This window comes from Crinia signifera, chromosome 6, assembly GCF_055691185.1.
Source record: "Crinia signifera chromosome 6, ASM5569118v1, whole genome shotgun sequence".
NCBI classification, from domain to species: Eukaryota; Metazoa; Chordata; class Amphibia; order Anura; family Myobatrachidae; genus Crinia; species Crinia signifera.
Genome location: NC_139222.1, coordinates 124,298,054 through 124,314,901, shown reverse-complemented (window position 1 = coordinate 124,314,901; position 16,848 = coordinate 124,298,054). Strand labels below are relative to the sequence as shown.

General features: G+C 44.4%; 1 long non-coding RNA gene across 2 annotated transcripts; it reads right to left on the bottom strand.

Annotated features, from left to right (window-relative positions):
* Nucleotides 1-197: 197 nt before the first annotated feature.
* Nucleotides 198-16,399, bottom strand: LOC146007052 (uncharacterized). 2 transcript variants are annotated; one of them, XR_014444224.1, is made up of 4 exons: nucleotides 16,294-16,399; nucleotides 8,030-8,249; nucleotides 5,397-5,476; nucleotides 198-713 (listed from the first exon to the last, which is right to left on the bottom strand). It is a non-coding gene; the product is annotated as an uncharacterized LOC146007052 (long non-coding RNA). The 2 variants fall into 2 exon arrangements; XR_014444223.1 differs by lacking the exon at nucleotides 198-713 and adding an exon at nucleotides 1,146-1,455.
* Nucleotides 16,400-16,848: the final 449 nt, after the last annotated feature.

The following is a 16,848-nucleotide window of genomic DNA, read 5'->3' as shown; positions in this document are numbered from 1 at the left end:
ACAAGCCGCATGTGGCTCTTCTCAACCTTTATCTGTGGCTCAGGCGCTCACATCGCTGCCAGGAGGCATAAGTAGTAACCCGAACACGCTGTGAGTAGTGTCATGCCTGGGGTCTGAGTCGAGATTACAAAGGCATCAGGCATAGGCTCAGACCGATGAACCCAGGGTATGACACTGGAGTAAGCCCAGAGGCAGGATCAGCATGGAGGAGACAATTGGTAAAAGTACAATCCCTTTATTAAAGCTCAGCAAATGGTAACAGACTGTACTCAGTAACTTTCAAAAGGTAACATCGGCAAACAAGCAGTAATTGGCAAGACATTGACTAATGCAGCAATGATGTTAAAAGTGCAGTGCAGTGCACTGATGCAGTTCTTGGCTAAGGCTACAGCCGATAAACATAATAGGTGCAGAGAGTATGTTACTTACTGTTGCTGTAGATGATACAAGAAAGATGATTAAAACATTGAGAACTTGGGAGCAATTTTAGAACATTGTAAGCTTAGGAGTGATGGTTAGAACATCAGTAGCTGAGGAGCGATGGTTAAAACACCGATAGCACTGGAACATCGATATCACAGGAATGATGGCGGAACATCGATAACTCAGGAATGATGGTGGAAAATCAATAGCTAGGCAGGATTGTGCTGAGGTGTGAGTATCCTTCTCTGGGCAGAGGATCACAAGAGCTGGAATACCTGTAAGCAAACACACTGCAGCAGAGAGACACAACTGTATCAGCAGAAGACAATTGAAGCAAAAGCAATTAGATCTAGATTTCCCAGCATACGTATACCCACTGGGAAGCGGTGATTGGCTGAGGAAGTATGATAATGAAAATAGACCTTACAGGATTGGCTCGGAAGAACATGTGACTGTAACCAACATGGAAGCCACGCTATGGCAAGAAAGTACATTTGTACAGAGCTAAGAACTGTCAGCCAACATGAGAGGGGAGACATGCTGCGCGGTGCTGGATGAATATGGTGATGATTGCAGAGCAGCCGCACTGCACACTGGACGCTGACAGCACCCTTGCTTGAGACGCAGGCACAGTCTGCGCAAACAATTGAATGGTACGAATGTCCGTTTAATCACCCAGATCGTGACAAGTAGTATTGAATTGAACTGGCACTGGAGACGCTGCTATTGCCGCCAGCATCTTAATAGAGCGGCAGCGCAGGCACACTACTTATGGGGCCGCGACCCGGCAGCGCTGTGCACGCCTGAGGCCACAAAAGGAAGGAGTGATCCGTCAAAATGTGTCGATGGAACAAAAGAGAGTCCCCTCTCAAAAATGCCTGTTGGACTGGTATGCGTGGGGGAGACCACCCGCCCCTTTTAAGGAAAGAGCAGCTGTCCACAGGTCCACTGTACGCCTGTCCCTGGGAGGCAAACCAGGTACTCCAGAAGAACCAGCGATGAGGCATCTTGGTGAACTTAGACATGTGGTATCTACATTGAAATATAAGATCATAGATCAGGTCCCACTTAACCCTAGGGGAGGAGACCGTGCCAAACAGTTGTTACAATGGGGGTTATTCTAGTTCATTCTTTCTGACAAAATCCTTCTTAGATGGACAAAACCATGTGCACTGCGGGTGGGGCAGATGTAACTTGTGCAGAGAGAATTAGATTTGGGTGGGGTTTTTCTTCAAAGTGAGATCTATATTGCAGTGTAAAATAAAGCAGTCAGTATTTTCCCTGCACAGAAACAAAATAACTCACCCAAATCTAATTCTATCTGCACATGTTACATCTGCCCCCCTGCATTGAACATGGTTTTGTCCATCTAAGAAGGATTTTGTCAGAAAGAATGAACTAGAATAAACCCCAATGTGAGGACCATTGGATACACCGACTTAATACGCTGTTTCTGCACGAGCTTAATGAACATAATAGCCTAGCTTGTTTCTTATGATACTTTTTTCAATGGAATGCTTTTCTGATATAACTGCTTTAGACTAACAGCCATTACAATAGCGTAAATGGGTACTTATTTACTGTTTCTTGCAAAATGTCAGACAGTACATGTATTTTCAGTACTTTATCGTTGAAGGCTGCCTTGGCAATGCATCAGGAGGCCGCCCGTCGCTGAGGATGATGTCATTTGACCAAATGGATGGCACGTGCCGAGCACCGAATCATGGTGGTGGCGGGAATTATTTAGGTAAATTTCTACTGTATGCTCTTTGTTCAATCTGACAAAGGTCATTAAAGACCGAAACGTTAATATATACATATATATACAGAAATGTCAAAGGCGTCACTCGGAGACTGAATAAATGCTTAATCCAATGCTTTAATTGCATTACTGGTATCTGCAGATACTAGTAATGCAATAAAAGCATTGGATTAAGCATTTATTCAGTCTCCTAGTGACGCCTTTGCCATTTCTGTGTGTGTTTTGGACCGTTGCGGGTTCCAGGAGGGCACCGGAGCAAGGAGAGCATATCTGACTGAGTGCCGGATTTCCATTTCATATATATATATATATATATATATATATATATATATATATATATATATATATATATATATATATATATATATATACAGCATTGGTCTGGCACTTCACAAAGTGAAACAGCAGGTGGTGCCAGACAGGGCCACCGATAGGTGGGTGCTGTGGGTACAGCTGCCCACCGCAACACCCCCCCACACACACACACACACTGCCTCCGCTGTGCTCCTACGATGCGGTCGGTGCAGGTCCATAGGCTTCTTCAATGAAGGATGCCGGTGGCCAATTAAAATGCTGCATTGGCTTTTGAGCCAATCAGAGCTTGTGTACCATTAGCGAATCAGAGCAGCTGCCGGTACATGAGCTCTGATTGGCTCACCAGCCGGTGCAGCATTTTAATTGGGTGCCATCATCCTTCATTGAAGAAGCCTGTGCTTTGGGACCTGCACCGACTGCAGCGCAGAAGCACAGCGTGTCCCATTTTCAGCGCGCATTCAGTCAAACTGTGGATCTATAGTAGGATAGAATGCAGAATTTGACAGTAATGGCTACATCTGTGCACCAGCTAGGTGATTTGGAGGTACTTGTGTAATAGCACGGCGCCCGTTACGTAGTTAGCATAGGGTTGCCGTACCCTGCCGCAATAATACTGAGACGCAGGAGTGTCTGAGACGCACCTGCATCTCAGACAGATGGAGGGCCTCTCCGCAGGTGTCCGCCAACGCAGGGGACCTAGCGGTTACTGGCATTGTGTGAGAGGCGCTCACTAGGCTTGCCATGGATGCCGGGGACAGAGCCATGGATGCCGGGGACAGACCCGGACTGTCGCGGAGTCACTATGCTAACTACGCTATGCAGCCATTGGGCTGCCGCGGAGTCACTACGCTAACTACGCTAGGCAGCCGTTGGGCTATGATGACAGCGTAGCTTAGCCTATGCTGAAAACGTAGCATAGCCGGGCGCCGTGCTATTACACAAGTACCGAGTTGGTAGATCTCGAGGACCGTTTTTGCCACCCCTGCACTAGAATATATATTGTTCAATCCTGCAGAACAGAATGACCTATTCGGCATGATCACACGGGTCATCAGCGTTTACATGCAGGGCCAATGGGATGTCAACAGTATGGCCCCTCTGTGACTGCCCACAGGGGCAGATGTGTATCAACTTGCCAATGTCTGGTCCCATTGCTGCCAATGTCGGTATATAGTCTGTACCCAACTTTACCTTCTTAACCCTTTCTCTGCTGAAAGTACTGTAGTTTTTTGATGTCCAACATCAAATCATATCACAGATTTTGGCATGCAATCTACACAATCTAGCTTGTTTTTTTCTTTCAAATCACTTTTTGCAAAGTAACACTAGTCTTTTTACACATTTTAACATGACACATAAATGGCCAAAAAAGTTTTTTCTTAACTAAAATTTTAAGAAAAGCAAATGTCCCTTTTTCCTATAAATGCCACATAGAAATACTTTGCTATTGTTGTTTCAGCACTAAGCTGGATACACACTGGTACAATGTCGGCCTGAAGGGCAAACATATAAGGTCCTGGGTGGATATTGAATGGTGTAATAAAGGTCAAAGCGAAATATATCGCTCCTTCCTTCATTATACATGCCATGGTCATTAGCGTTATCGCGGATGACATCTCTAGTGATTGTTGGCACCCACATATCAGGCATACACATCAAACAATATGCCCAATCTGTTTCATCCAGAAATGACAAATCAGGCCAATGTAGTCTCTCTGTAGGTGCTTTTGATTGAAGGATAATACCCTTGCATTACCACTATACCTCACTGGATATCGGCCGATTTATCGATTTTTTTTTTTACCTGTTCATAACCCCACTATCCACTACGCATGGAGTTGATTTTATATAGTGTGGCGAGCGCAGTAATCCACCATGCTTCGGGCTGGGTGGCTCGCTGCACTCACCACACTATATAAAGTCAACTCCATGCGTAATGGATAGTGGGGTTATGAACAGGTAAAAAATCGCACCGGATCGCCCGATATTGCATCCGATATATCGGCCGCCGTGAAACTAAACAAGTACCTTTTTTTCTTTAGTGTGGGTAACATTTTCCAGTGATCATCGTTGAGAAAAGGAAGTGGGGTTATTGTACTGTTGCTGGCATTGAAAGATTTTGGCAACAAGTAAATAATTGGATTGACCCCCAAAGTTTGAAGGAGATTGTTCCCCCTTTCAAATGATGGCAGCTTAATCTTTCTAGGTGCTGGTGTTGGGGAGATTTACAGCCCCCATCCAATATTTTTCATTCCTTTTTTTTCTACCTTTTGCTAAAGTGCGTTTCCGCCAGGCTTTTGGAACATGGGTAAGGTAAAAAGTAATATTTTATTTCAGCCTCTAGCTGTCGAGGACAAATGGGGCTTGTTCCCTGCAGTCTGGCCATATATCTGTAGGATGAGCTCCACTCATTCTCTGCAGCAAAGAGGTTAAAGGCATTTACAGTGAAAGTATTTTCAATAAAGTGTATAGCCTGGTGACATATCAATGGTAAGATTTCCCAAATTCATCATGCCATCATAAGCGTGTCGAGCCATGATGCACAGAACATCGGTGTTAGAATTTTAATGATCTTGGATACCTTCCATTCATTCAAACAATAAACAAATGTATGTGTTCATTACTCCAGTATTGCTCCAAGATGAAACAGTTTAAATAATAATGCTAATTACTTCGGGATCGCATCATTTGCAATAGAAAGCTACTTATTATAATCATGGTAGAAGCTAACATCCTGATGTCAAATGTTGGTGTTATGTTAACATAGTTTAGAGGACTCATTTCATTATTCATTGGTTATTACATTCATTAGTTGAAATACATCAACACATAATGTACTTCAATTCTCTCTTCACACTGAGTTTGGCAGTGTTTGGCCATTCACATCAGTACCTACCCCATAAAGGACAGAGCAAGATCCAGATTCTTCTTCTTTAACAATATCTTCATTCTTTCTTCTACTCTGCAACTTTCCCACTATGGAAGACAAATCCTCTGGAGTGAGTGGCCACACTGCCCACATCAACATAAATTCTGCACTTGGTATCACCCCCCTATTTACCTACTGTACCAAGCAGACCATACGCTCATCACTTTATTCTGAGAAATTGGTTGAGATGTGATCCAAAACTTTATATAATGATGACACTGTGCTATTCAGGCTATTTATTTAAACATAGTCAATCCCATCAGGGAAGGTAAATTGTGAGTAAGAGGGAAAAGGGGGAGAGTTTCCATCATGCAGACTCAGATTTAAATCCATGAAAAATATGAAATAAGATTGTTTTTGGAGGAAGAGATGAGATGTTAATTCCAGACAGTATAGCATTTAACTTTGTTGGGGTTTTCCCAAAACACCTTGATTTGGAAACTGCAAGCTCTATATTTTTCAAACACCTCACTAAGAATCTCCATAGAACTTCAGGTGAAAATTTTCATAAAACACTAAAATTCTACACAGTGGGCCGGAAAACCAAAACTTGGGAGAATCGCCCCTCTCTAAAAGTAACCAGGCAACTGTCCAGCATTCCTCTTTCAAAAGTCCAGAGAAATCTTTTAACAAACCACTGTTCAGTTAGTGGATTTGTTTAGTTCCTGTGAACTTTTTCTGCTTATCCAAAATCATAACTATATACACCACTTCACATACCTCTAAAAATGAAATGTGTCTAATTCATTTTGCTTACCAGCTTACAGAAGACTTAACTTTGTGGTTGTCAGCATATATGCAGTTTTATGTGTTCGTGTATTATTATTACAGTTCAAAACTGGTGTGTTATAATTTACTCAATATTAAAACCATGTTTTTTTAACCTTTGGGAATATTAAATTAAGTTGTAAGTGCATTTGTGCCTTCCTCAGGGCACCTTTTTAATTTCACGGCATATATCTTTCCTCTGAGAACACTGCACATTTAGAAATATATCTGTGGAAGTCTGTCGACCGCCATAGATTTTTTTTTTTCCAAGTACACAGAAACAGGTTGGTTTTCAGCCGGAGAGAAAGCAATTTTGTTAATTCTGTTTTCCAAGCCAAACTTCCTCACTTTAACATCTTATAAAATGAGTCATATAAAGAAACTTTATAAGTGTAAGGTATATCCCACTTCTGTAAAAACATTACAAAGCAAACAAAATTTTCTCAGTTTACTTAACATGCTTTTGTTGCAAGGTGAGCTGCAGAAAACGTACTTATGTGTAAAGTAAATGTGAGACAGTATCACCTTGTAATGCATTACAGCTGTGTTATATTTACAGAAAGAGGGCTTAGCTGTGTAAGAATTTGCTGATTAATTTATTTTTAATGGGAGAAAAGTACATCAGTGCCCAAAATAAACTTTGCTCTGTGTATCTTGCCATTTCTATTATATATGGAAAAATTAATGACAGACAATTTGGCATATTTTAACTCATATAGAAAATTGTTATTTAATCCCTATGGTTTCATATGCGACATACTTTCTCACTACCAATTATATTTATTTTTTTATTCATCTTAAAATATTTTTGTAAATAGAAATAAAAGGAGATTCAGGATGTTGGATTTGCTGCTTAATATACATGGGATATGTCAATGTCTTTCTAGTTTTTTTTCCCCCCCCACTGTTTCATGTCAATGTCTTCATTTCCATGGAAACCATGAGCCAAGGGCAGGTAAATTTTGGAACGAGTTGTGGATTGGGTGCAGCAGCTATTTTTAGCCAAGTATAAAAGATTTATAATAAGTTTAAAAGTATGTATATCACTTTCTATCATTCAATTCTATTTATTTATTTTATTGAGTGAAATATTATTAGAGAGCACTTAAACACATGATAGACCCATACTAAGATACAATTTTATAAGCTAATAAGATATTGGGCTAGATGTATTTAAGCTTTAAACGTGATACAAAGAGTGATAAACCACCAGCCAATCAGCTCATAACTGCCATGTCACAGGCTGTGTTTGAAAAATTACAGGTAAGTAGTAGTAAGTAAGCAAGTTTTATTTATATAGCGCACTTTCTCCAACAGGACTCAAGGCGCTTTACAGACATTAAAAATAACAATGCACATACTGCAATACAAAGGGTTATCAGTACAAGGAACAGGCAACAATGGCAGTACAGATATACATCACACATACAGATATGCACAAGACGCATTCTAACAAGGGACACAAACATGGGGAACATATTTACCAAGCTGTGTAGTACCCAGGCAGCCATTCAGCAGCACCACATGGTGATTGCACAGCCAGCTAGGTAGCCAGTAACAGTACAGATATATATATATATATATATATATATAGAGAGAGAGAGAGAGAGAGAGAGAGAGAGAGAGAGGTAGACGGCCTGGCACTCCCTCAGCTGGGATTCAGTACCTGGGTGCCTTCTGGAACAAACAGGTAGTCTCGTAAGAAGGAACAGACAGCGGCACTCCAAGGGTTTTCAACAGCGTGTATTAAAGCAAACCAACGTTTCGGGGTATCATTCACCCCTTTGTCAAGGTTTAAGTGCAATAACAAGAAAATAGTGACTGGTGCTTACCTTAAATAACAAAGTGTGACAGAGACAAATCACGTTGTTCAGCATGCTGGTGCTACAGGACCCGGAAGTGTGAGCACAGGAAGTGCTATGTGGCAGGATTTCCTGTGTGTGAACAGCACATTGGAGTGCAAGCTGCATGGTCTCCATGGAGACACTGGTGAGAACAATCATAGGGGGTGTGTGCATGTCTCCAGCTAGCCGCTGCGTGATTGGTCTCTGCCTAAAAGACAAAGATACACAGTAAAGTAAATGCAAATAGCAAAACGTAATAGGAGGTGAAAAAGACATTCAATGTGTTATATATACGTGTATCTAGTGCTATATATTGGTGAGAAAGACATATCATATAAAAACATGTTGAATAAAAAACATCTACACAAGGTGTGGGTAACACCTCTCTCACAGTGGGTAAATCTGGCAGTCTGTAAGGACTTGCATAATATTGGATACCGTGCTTATGGATATCGGTGCATTTACTGTGACTGACGCACCTGGATAGCCAGTATCATGTAGCAGCATGGCAATCTGTCAGGGTTGAATTTCCCTGTATAGTTCCGTCACGGACAACAGGAGTCAACTGTTTTAGTGTCGGCATCAAGTCAGTCATAATGCAAATGTCAAGCCCAATTCGACCTATGGGGTCTATACTGGGTAGTCGAAAAAATATATAACTAACTGTGGGACAACTCAAGGTAAAACAGAAAGGGTAAAGTGATAGCGAGAAGTTTAAGAGGAGAGGAAGAAAAAGCACACTGGTCCTGTGGTTGTCACAGGTATATATGTGGGGGTAATGCCCAAGTGATGTTGTATATATATATATATATATACTAGATGTACTCTAATGAGGGACACAGACATGGGGAACATATAATTACTGAGCTGTGCAGCACCCAGGCAGCCAATCAACAGCGCCACATGGTGATTGCACCAGCCAGTACCGTACATATAGAACACAAAAGAACAGTACAGGGTACACAGAACTAGACATAACACAATTAAAGCACAATTCTTAGTACACAATACAGCTGAGATATAAGGAAGTGAATGAGAATAGATGCAGGTATAGATTGTAGATGAGTAAGAGAGCTGTAGTTGAAATACAAGAAGAGTGCTGTGAGAACAGGAGGGAAGAGGGCCCTGCTCTAAGGAGCTTACAATCTAGAGGGAGGGAGAGACAGACAGGTGACATGAGGTGCAGGTAAGGAGACCTGAGGCAAGAAGTGAGGATGGCAGGGATGGTCAGGACACGAGGCAGCAGGTAAAGAGAATGGACAGAGTAGTCCTCTCTCTCCTAGGAGCTGAATGGCTGGTGGTTTATCATTCTACAATTTATAACTTTTCAAGCTTAGTACATCTGGCTCCTTGAACATTAAATCGTGTACTCTGAACAAGCATATAATTAACATAAACTTTAATGCATAATGGTGTAAGTTTGAAAGTTTCCACATTTGTGGATGATTTTTATTATGTTTTTGCAACTCCAATGAGGCGATCCCAACAGTTCTACATACTTTAGAACTTTCATTCTATCTCTGGCTTTCTAATTATTAAATCTTTAACAGTAGCATTAGCTTTTTATAGATGGATTCAAGCAGAATGGGTTGGTCAATTTCCAGTTCAATGGGCTAACACGTCTATAAAATATGTTGGTTAACATTTTTCTTCACATCCCTTTCAAATTTCTTCTAAGTTTCATAGTCTAGTTATGAATATGAGGAAGATTTTCATAAAAATCAGTAACTCCCTCTTTCCTGTCTAGGCCGCTGCCATCTAAATGATCAGTTTTCATAACCCCCCTGGGGGGTGTCTTTTAAATTTGGGCCGGGGGCCACGGTGTAGTGAAGGGGGAAATGCAGGTGGGATCACAGGGGCAATCACCCAGGGATCATCAGCCAGGACCGACAGCAGGGATCCCAGGCATTAGCACTGATTGCCAGCCACCCTGCTGCAACTAATCATTTGCTGACAATCGAATGATTGTGCCACCCATTTGCAAATATAAGTCAGCCTAGACTGACTCATATTTGTGAGTGCCTGGACACCCCAAGCAGGCTTCAGCCTGCCAGTGCTAGCATAGGGATGCCCAGTGGTTTCCTGGGTACACCCACCATTTTTGTGGGCATGCCCTGGAAATGCTGAGTGTCCTAATGCCCCCAGTCTGCCCCCTCCCACCCTGATAATTGCGAACAGCATGGCAACTAAGCAAGTCACTGAAGCCATTCGCACAGGGAGGCTTCACATGCGCATAATCGTGCATGCGCAGTCCCCAAAACAGGGCCGATCTCGCAAAAGTGAAAGTCAACCAGAATCAGGCCCTTGGTTTCTACAACCTAGGATGAAATGAACTATAAATTGTTACATTGATCTTCTAAGGCTCCTAAGTTGCACTGTATTTTTGGTGTTTCCTCTAACCCTAACTGTTTTAAGTGTATGACACCTTAAGTCAGACTTGGACTGGCCTGCCGGGTTTCCGGGGGATTCATCCAGATGGTCTCTGGCAATTTACAGCAATTGTAAATTCTGCATAGTGGGGTGAGGCCTTTGGCAATATGATCAGGCCACCACCAGTGCCATGTACTAATGGCAGCTGATTAACGAGGCCTGGCAGTCATCAGCTGTTGACAAACCCTGTGACTGCAGGCTGTGTGAAGCGGGTTGACAGTGTCAGGTGATATTATCAGGGAGGAGCTTAGGTCAGGCTGCCTACTCTCCCTTTTTTCTGGGCAGATGGACTTTAATCTGCTCACCAACTAGCCTGGCAACAAGGAGGAGGGGCAGCTAGGAGGTAGGCACCAGCTTGTGTTTATATTTGTGCTTAAGTAAGCATATGTAGTCAGCAGCAACAGATTCTTGTGAATATGTCGGCAGAAGAGGGGAGGAGCTCAGCCACAGACATTAAAGTACAAAGACCAATGCTTGAAGTGGAAATATTAAATTGGGGTATGGAAAAATAATTGATGTAGTTATACGAGTGCTCTGGAAAAGGGGCGTGTCTTTAAGTGTAATGTTCCATACCACATACCCCAGACATACACATTGTGGCTGGAGAGGGGTATAGATGGAGACATACACATTGGGGCCTAGTTTGACATACATACTGGTGACTGGGGGGGACTGTGGAGACATGGACAAGGAGACAAATGGGGACTCAGCGAGACAGCCTGCCATACTGTACATTTAATGGTAAGGGAGCAGGGCAGCGGCAGGGGTGCTTAAACAATACCTGACCGCAGCAAGGAAGAGGTGGAGTTATCAGATGGACAGACACTGGGGTAATCATTCTCTGAAGCAGGTAAATAAAATTAAGCTGTTTCCAGACTCTTCTTCCCCACAACAGTGCTGTACTTCCCCCTTTTCAGCTGTTAAATGTGCAAGGACTGCTTGGAGGGAGTGTCAGCTGCCTCATGGTTGGGGCAGGTACCTTCACTCAGCTGTTTTGTGAAGCTGTCCATCGGTTCAACTTGGCTCCTCATACAGTCCTGCTATATGGCAGTGGTGGCAGCAGCAGTGAAGGATGGGCTGGCGAATTGGATGCAGCATAATGACATCAGCATAGCACAGACCAGGTGACAGGAGGTGGTGGAGGCGGGGCTACTTTTGTGATTGGGGGTGGCTACCCTTGCCGGATTCCCCCCCCCCCCCTCTACTTGAGTGACTATGGATTTGCGGTCAGCACACTCACTGTAACATAGTCCCGTTTTATGTGTGTCTCTGCACCACCGGGCCTGACAGGCTGGTACTCCTGTACTAGCTACCATTGCCCCCCCTGGAGCAGAAGGGCTACCCCACCCCTGCAGATTGAATTGGATTCCATTATATCTCCAAAGCCAGGCCCACTCTTGAACCACCTTAAGCCCTTCCTCACTTGCTGTCATCCTTCTATCCTGCCACACACACAGTGCCTCCCATAATATTCTGCCAGCTCTATTATAGATTTGTGTTGGTCCCGCCGCTGTTGCTGTCAACTGAGCTGGCCGTAAGCATAGAATGCATGCCCCTGAGCCTTCCAAATGCCCTAGGCAATTGCTTATATTTGCAATTGCTTTGGCTGTGCTCTACACCTGCCGGGTGTGAACCCCAACACGATCACTGCTGACCATTACACTGCTGGCTGTGCTCTGTAGCCAGCAGGTGGAGACCCCCGCACCATCACTGCTGGACAGTGAACTGCCGGCTGTGCTCTGTAGCCGCTGGATGGGGACCCCTGCACCATCACTGGTGGCCGGTGAACTGCAGGCTGTGCTTTGTAGCTGCTGGGTGGGGACCCCCCCTCCATCACTGCTGGATGTGCTCTGTAGCTGCTGGGTGGGGAATAACCAAGGTTTCGGTCCTAATCTTGAACCTTAGTCATGACGCAGTGCATTATAAGAATCCCCAAGTAGTGACTAAGGTCCAAGATTAGGACCAAAATGTTGGTTATTATGCAGCTTAAAAGCCAGGCAAAAAAATGTCACAATGGATTTCAAGCTTTCAGGTTTATTTTCAACCCTTCATTAGAAGAATAAGTGAGTGACACTTGCAAAAATTATGTTTAGAATAAAGAGAGTGTGACATCTATTGTCCTGCTAGGAGGTAGAGTCAGCCACAAAGCGATATTCATGAATTTTAATTAACTGATTCAAACATGCAGGGGAGGAGAGGTGGCTCTTGGGAGCAGGAGCCCATTGCCTCCCAGAGTTACACCTCTGTTCCAATAGCGGTGTTTACCTATGAGCTGCAGGGCTGCACCCCCCAAGGATCAGCCACTGTGTGAAGCCAGATGCATTCTGTGAGACTGCACTGGCTTCACAGTGACTGACAGTGGCTTCTTACTGAAAGTCCAACCTGCCAGTCAACCAAGGCAGTCTTCCCATTGGGAGGTGTTACCTCCCTCTGTTATGCCTCTACGGGCTGCTGCGGTGGCAGCCCATAAAAACAGGTTCTGTACATGCGCAGTACCAAGGATGATACTGCACTTGCGCCAGATCCGGGACTGTGAAATGTTGTTATGGACTGCTGCAGAAGCAGACTATAGAGGCTGGGGGGCCAGTGTTTGCGCAGTACCGAAGAAGCTACTGCTCATGCGCTGTTAACGGGACTGCGATGGGGGTCAAGACTGGCAGCAGGGACCAGCAGGCACCGGAGGCAGCAGCAGGGACCAGCGGGCACAGGGGTGGGGTCCAGCAGCTGCGGCAGGTTGGGGTGGGGGGTGGCATTGCAGCAGCCCCCTTCTCTGTAGAGGTAATAGCCACCGCTGCTCAGTTCCCTTCACCAAAAAGAAACATACTGTACAAGAAGATAACAGCCTTGTAGATGTTCACTTCTTGTGCTTACAGAATAATGCTTTAAACAGGTACAACAAGGTTGCTTTATTATTTCCCCATGGGTCAACGATATGTGTGTATAAAAGAAAAACCTTCTATGGTGCAGAATATTCCAAAAAGTTGAAATGTATTAAAATGCATACATGCACATTAATATTATGCCAGCCAAATATGATCAGTGAATTAACAAGAGCAAAAGTATGAGAAGTATCCAGGGGAGATTTTGTAACTTAAAATAAAGAGCATGTTTCAAAGCTAATTAAGACGATAATGCAATGCATACATAAATGTCATACCAGATAATACCAAAAAGGTGTCTGAAATTCCAGAGCGCTATCAGTAGGAGGCCTTCCTCTTTAGATATTATTTGTATGGTACCCAAAAGAGAAGGAAAAAACCAATAGTGTGATATGGTTACACTACGTAGAACACATCTATAAGACAAATGAGGCTTTTGCTCGTACCACAGAGATTGGTCTACTTAATAGGTAGACAAATGCACTTGATTGGGGGGAATCTGGGTTCCACCAAAGGATCCGCTTTCTCTCATTAAACACCAGGAACAGGTGAAGCTCCAAAAAATGAAAGAAATAATATTGGTGCAGTAAGTTTTAATAGTAACAGGTAAAAACAGAATGACACAGGAGGACTATAACAGAGGACCCTCACCGGATAGATATGTCTACAGGTGTAAATGTAGACAAACAGCGCATAGGAATGTTACCACAGGCGTCCCCGGAGTGCTGCTGGTATGAAGTATCAGGCAAGGTCCACCGAAGTCCCCTTTGTGTCACAGGTCACAGGCCGACCGGTTTCGATTCACAATGAATCTTTTTCAAGGCGTGTGATAGACCAGTGTAGTAGACTGGTTTAAATACCCCCTCTCGGGAGACACAAAAAATAACCTATTTCCAGACATGGATCAGCTGACCGCTAAAATCCCCATCCCTCCCTTCAAAAGAAACAGGGCATCAGAAGTTACACCCCTGTACACATCTGGGCTCTATTAATCCAGATATTGGGCCTTATTCTGATTTGATCGCATCAATGTTTTGCATGTGCGAATGTGCATTTCTGCACATGTGCGCATGCACATTTATGCGTATGCGCAGATGCTGGGTGTGAGCGGGCACAGCAAGCTGCTAGTTTGCCATCCTGTTTTCAGCTAGCAGTGCAAACGGGGGGCATGAGTTGGCGGAGATGGGCTGCGCCCATGGGAATGCCCAGTACTTCATGGATGTTCCCATGATAACGCTTAGCGTTCCCATGCTAATGTGGGCATGATGCGGGTGTGTGTGTGTGTGGGGGGGGGGGGGGGCTGCATTCCCTCTTCCCATACAGGCAGCACTTACATCTAAGACACCAGTGAGTTTCTTAGATTTGCGTGCACCTTACAAATCATTTGATTGTTGCCGACCATATAATGATTTGGCCCCCACACCCAAAGCTGCGAATGGCTGTTTATGCTAAACAGCCATTCGCAGCCACACGGGGGAACTCACCAAGCAGGGGGAGGACACCACTGTGCGAACGGCAGGCGGCATTTTATCCACTCATAATGCAGAATTGCGTGCCGACCAGAATAAGGTCCATTGTGCTTTAGAGGGTTACAGCATTTCACATTTAGGTTGGTGTGGTCTCAAATGAGTCCTATAATTGGGGAGATTTATTTGTGCATTCCGAAACACAGTTTAACAATATTTTAGAAAATGCAGAAAAATGCCAAATAGCAAGTAAAGTAACTGAAAAAAAATCTACCTAACATTTGGAACATACTGTATAACAACACTCCCAATAGCTTCTTAAATAATTTTGAGGTGGAAACTTACCTCCATTAAATATCAACTGAAACTAATTCCAAAATAATGCTATAAATGTTGACAGTAGCTTCCATAGCTACCTCCCCCCAGCAAAAACATTTCTCCCTTATCTGAAACCCTTCTAAGGCTCTTTCCAAGGAAAACCCTAGTCAGTCCTCAAGGCACCCTAATGGACCAGGTTTTAGGGATAACCATGCTTGGGCACAAGTGTCTTAGTTATGGGTTATATACACAGGGCGATTACAGACCCATTTCTAAGCAATCTGTCTAGATTGCTTAGAAATGCAGCACAGATGGCTCCATGTTACACCCCCTGGCAGGGCCGGACTGGGAACAGAAATTGGCCCTGGCATTTTGAGCACACAGGCCCACCTGCAGCATGCGGGACCCTTACACGGTGAAGCCGCACAGCGAAAAGGGGGTAGGGTCTCATGGAAAGTAGGCATGGCATCAGAAAAAGGAGGCGTTACACATTAAGAAACACACCGTAATACACTTTATGAAACACACCGTAATGCCCATTACACATTATGGAACACACCATAATGCCCATTACAGAATATGACACAATCTGGACCCCACAGGCTGCTCCCTCTGTATAATAACAGGACACAACAGGCTGCTCCCCCTGTATTATATAAATAATTGGACCCCACAGGCTGATCCCCTGTATAATAACAGAACACAACAGGCTGCTACCCCTGTATTATATTAACTGGACCCCACAGGCTGATCCCCTGTATAATAACAGAACACAACAGGTTGCTCCCCCTGTATAATAATAATAAAAACAGGACCCCACAGGCTGCTCCCCCAACTAATAAGGGGTGGGGGGTGGTCGAGACAGAGAGAGGGGGTGGGGGGGTTGAGGAGACAGAGAGGGGGGGTGGGAGAGACAGAGAGGGGGGTGGGGTGGTGGGAGAGACAGAGGGGGGTGGGGGATTGGGAGAGACCAAGAGAGTTGGAGAGAAAGAGAAGAGGGGGTGGGGAGAGACAGAGAGGGGGGGGAGACAGAGAGGGGGTGGGGGTGGGAGAGAAGAGACTATAGAAAGACAGATGAACAGAGAGTGAGACAGACAGGACAGAAACCGAAAGAGAGAAGGAGAGGGGGGGGGATAAAATACACAATAACAATACTAACTTTTACTGTATGATCCCAGCTCCTGAATGTGATGTCTGGATTCAGGTCTCTCCCCCATGCTGCTGCCTGCTCCTGCCTCCGAGCTGCTGTGTGCACACCATCTTCCTCTGTCACTTTAGCTTTCACTTTGTGCTCAAAGCTGAGCACAAAGCAAGAGACACCTAGAGGCACCCAGCGATACTGCAGTGGACAGTGACATTGGCTGAGAGGAGAGCAGCAGCAGCAGTTTCGTGTACTCCGGCCGGCCAGCACATCCGTCCTCTCCTCAGAAAAGACTCAAAAGACTCAAATTCGGCACACCTGGCCATTGGCCCTTCTGGCATTTGCCAGAAGGCCAGATGGCCAGTCCGGCCCTGCCCCCTGGTGATGGCAATGCAAGGTCGCCTGACTAGATTTAGGGGTCTATTCAATTAGTCAGATCCATTCCGACATGCATTTGTCGGAATGGATCCGACAAGCCCTATTCAATAGGCGGCCAAATCCGAATGTCGAATTTGAGGCAAATCATTTGGCCATTACTAGTGCCCCATCTTGTTGCTGACAGCAGCTCCCTGT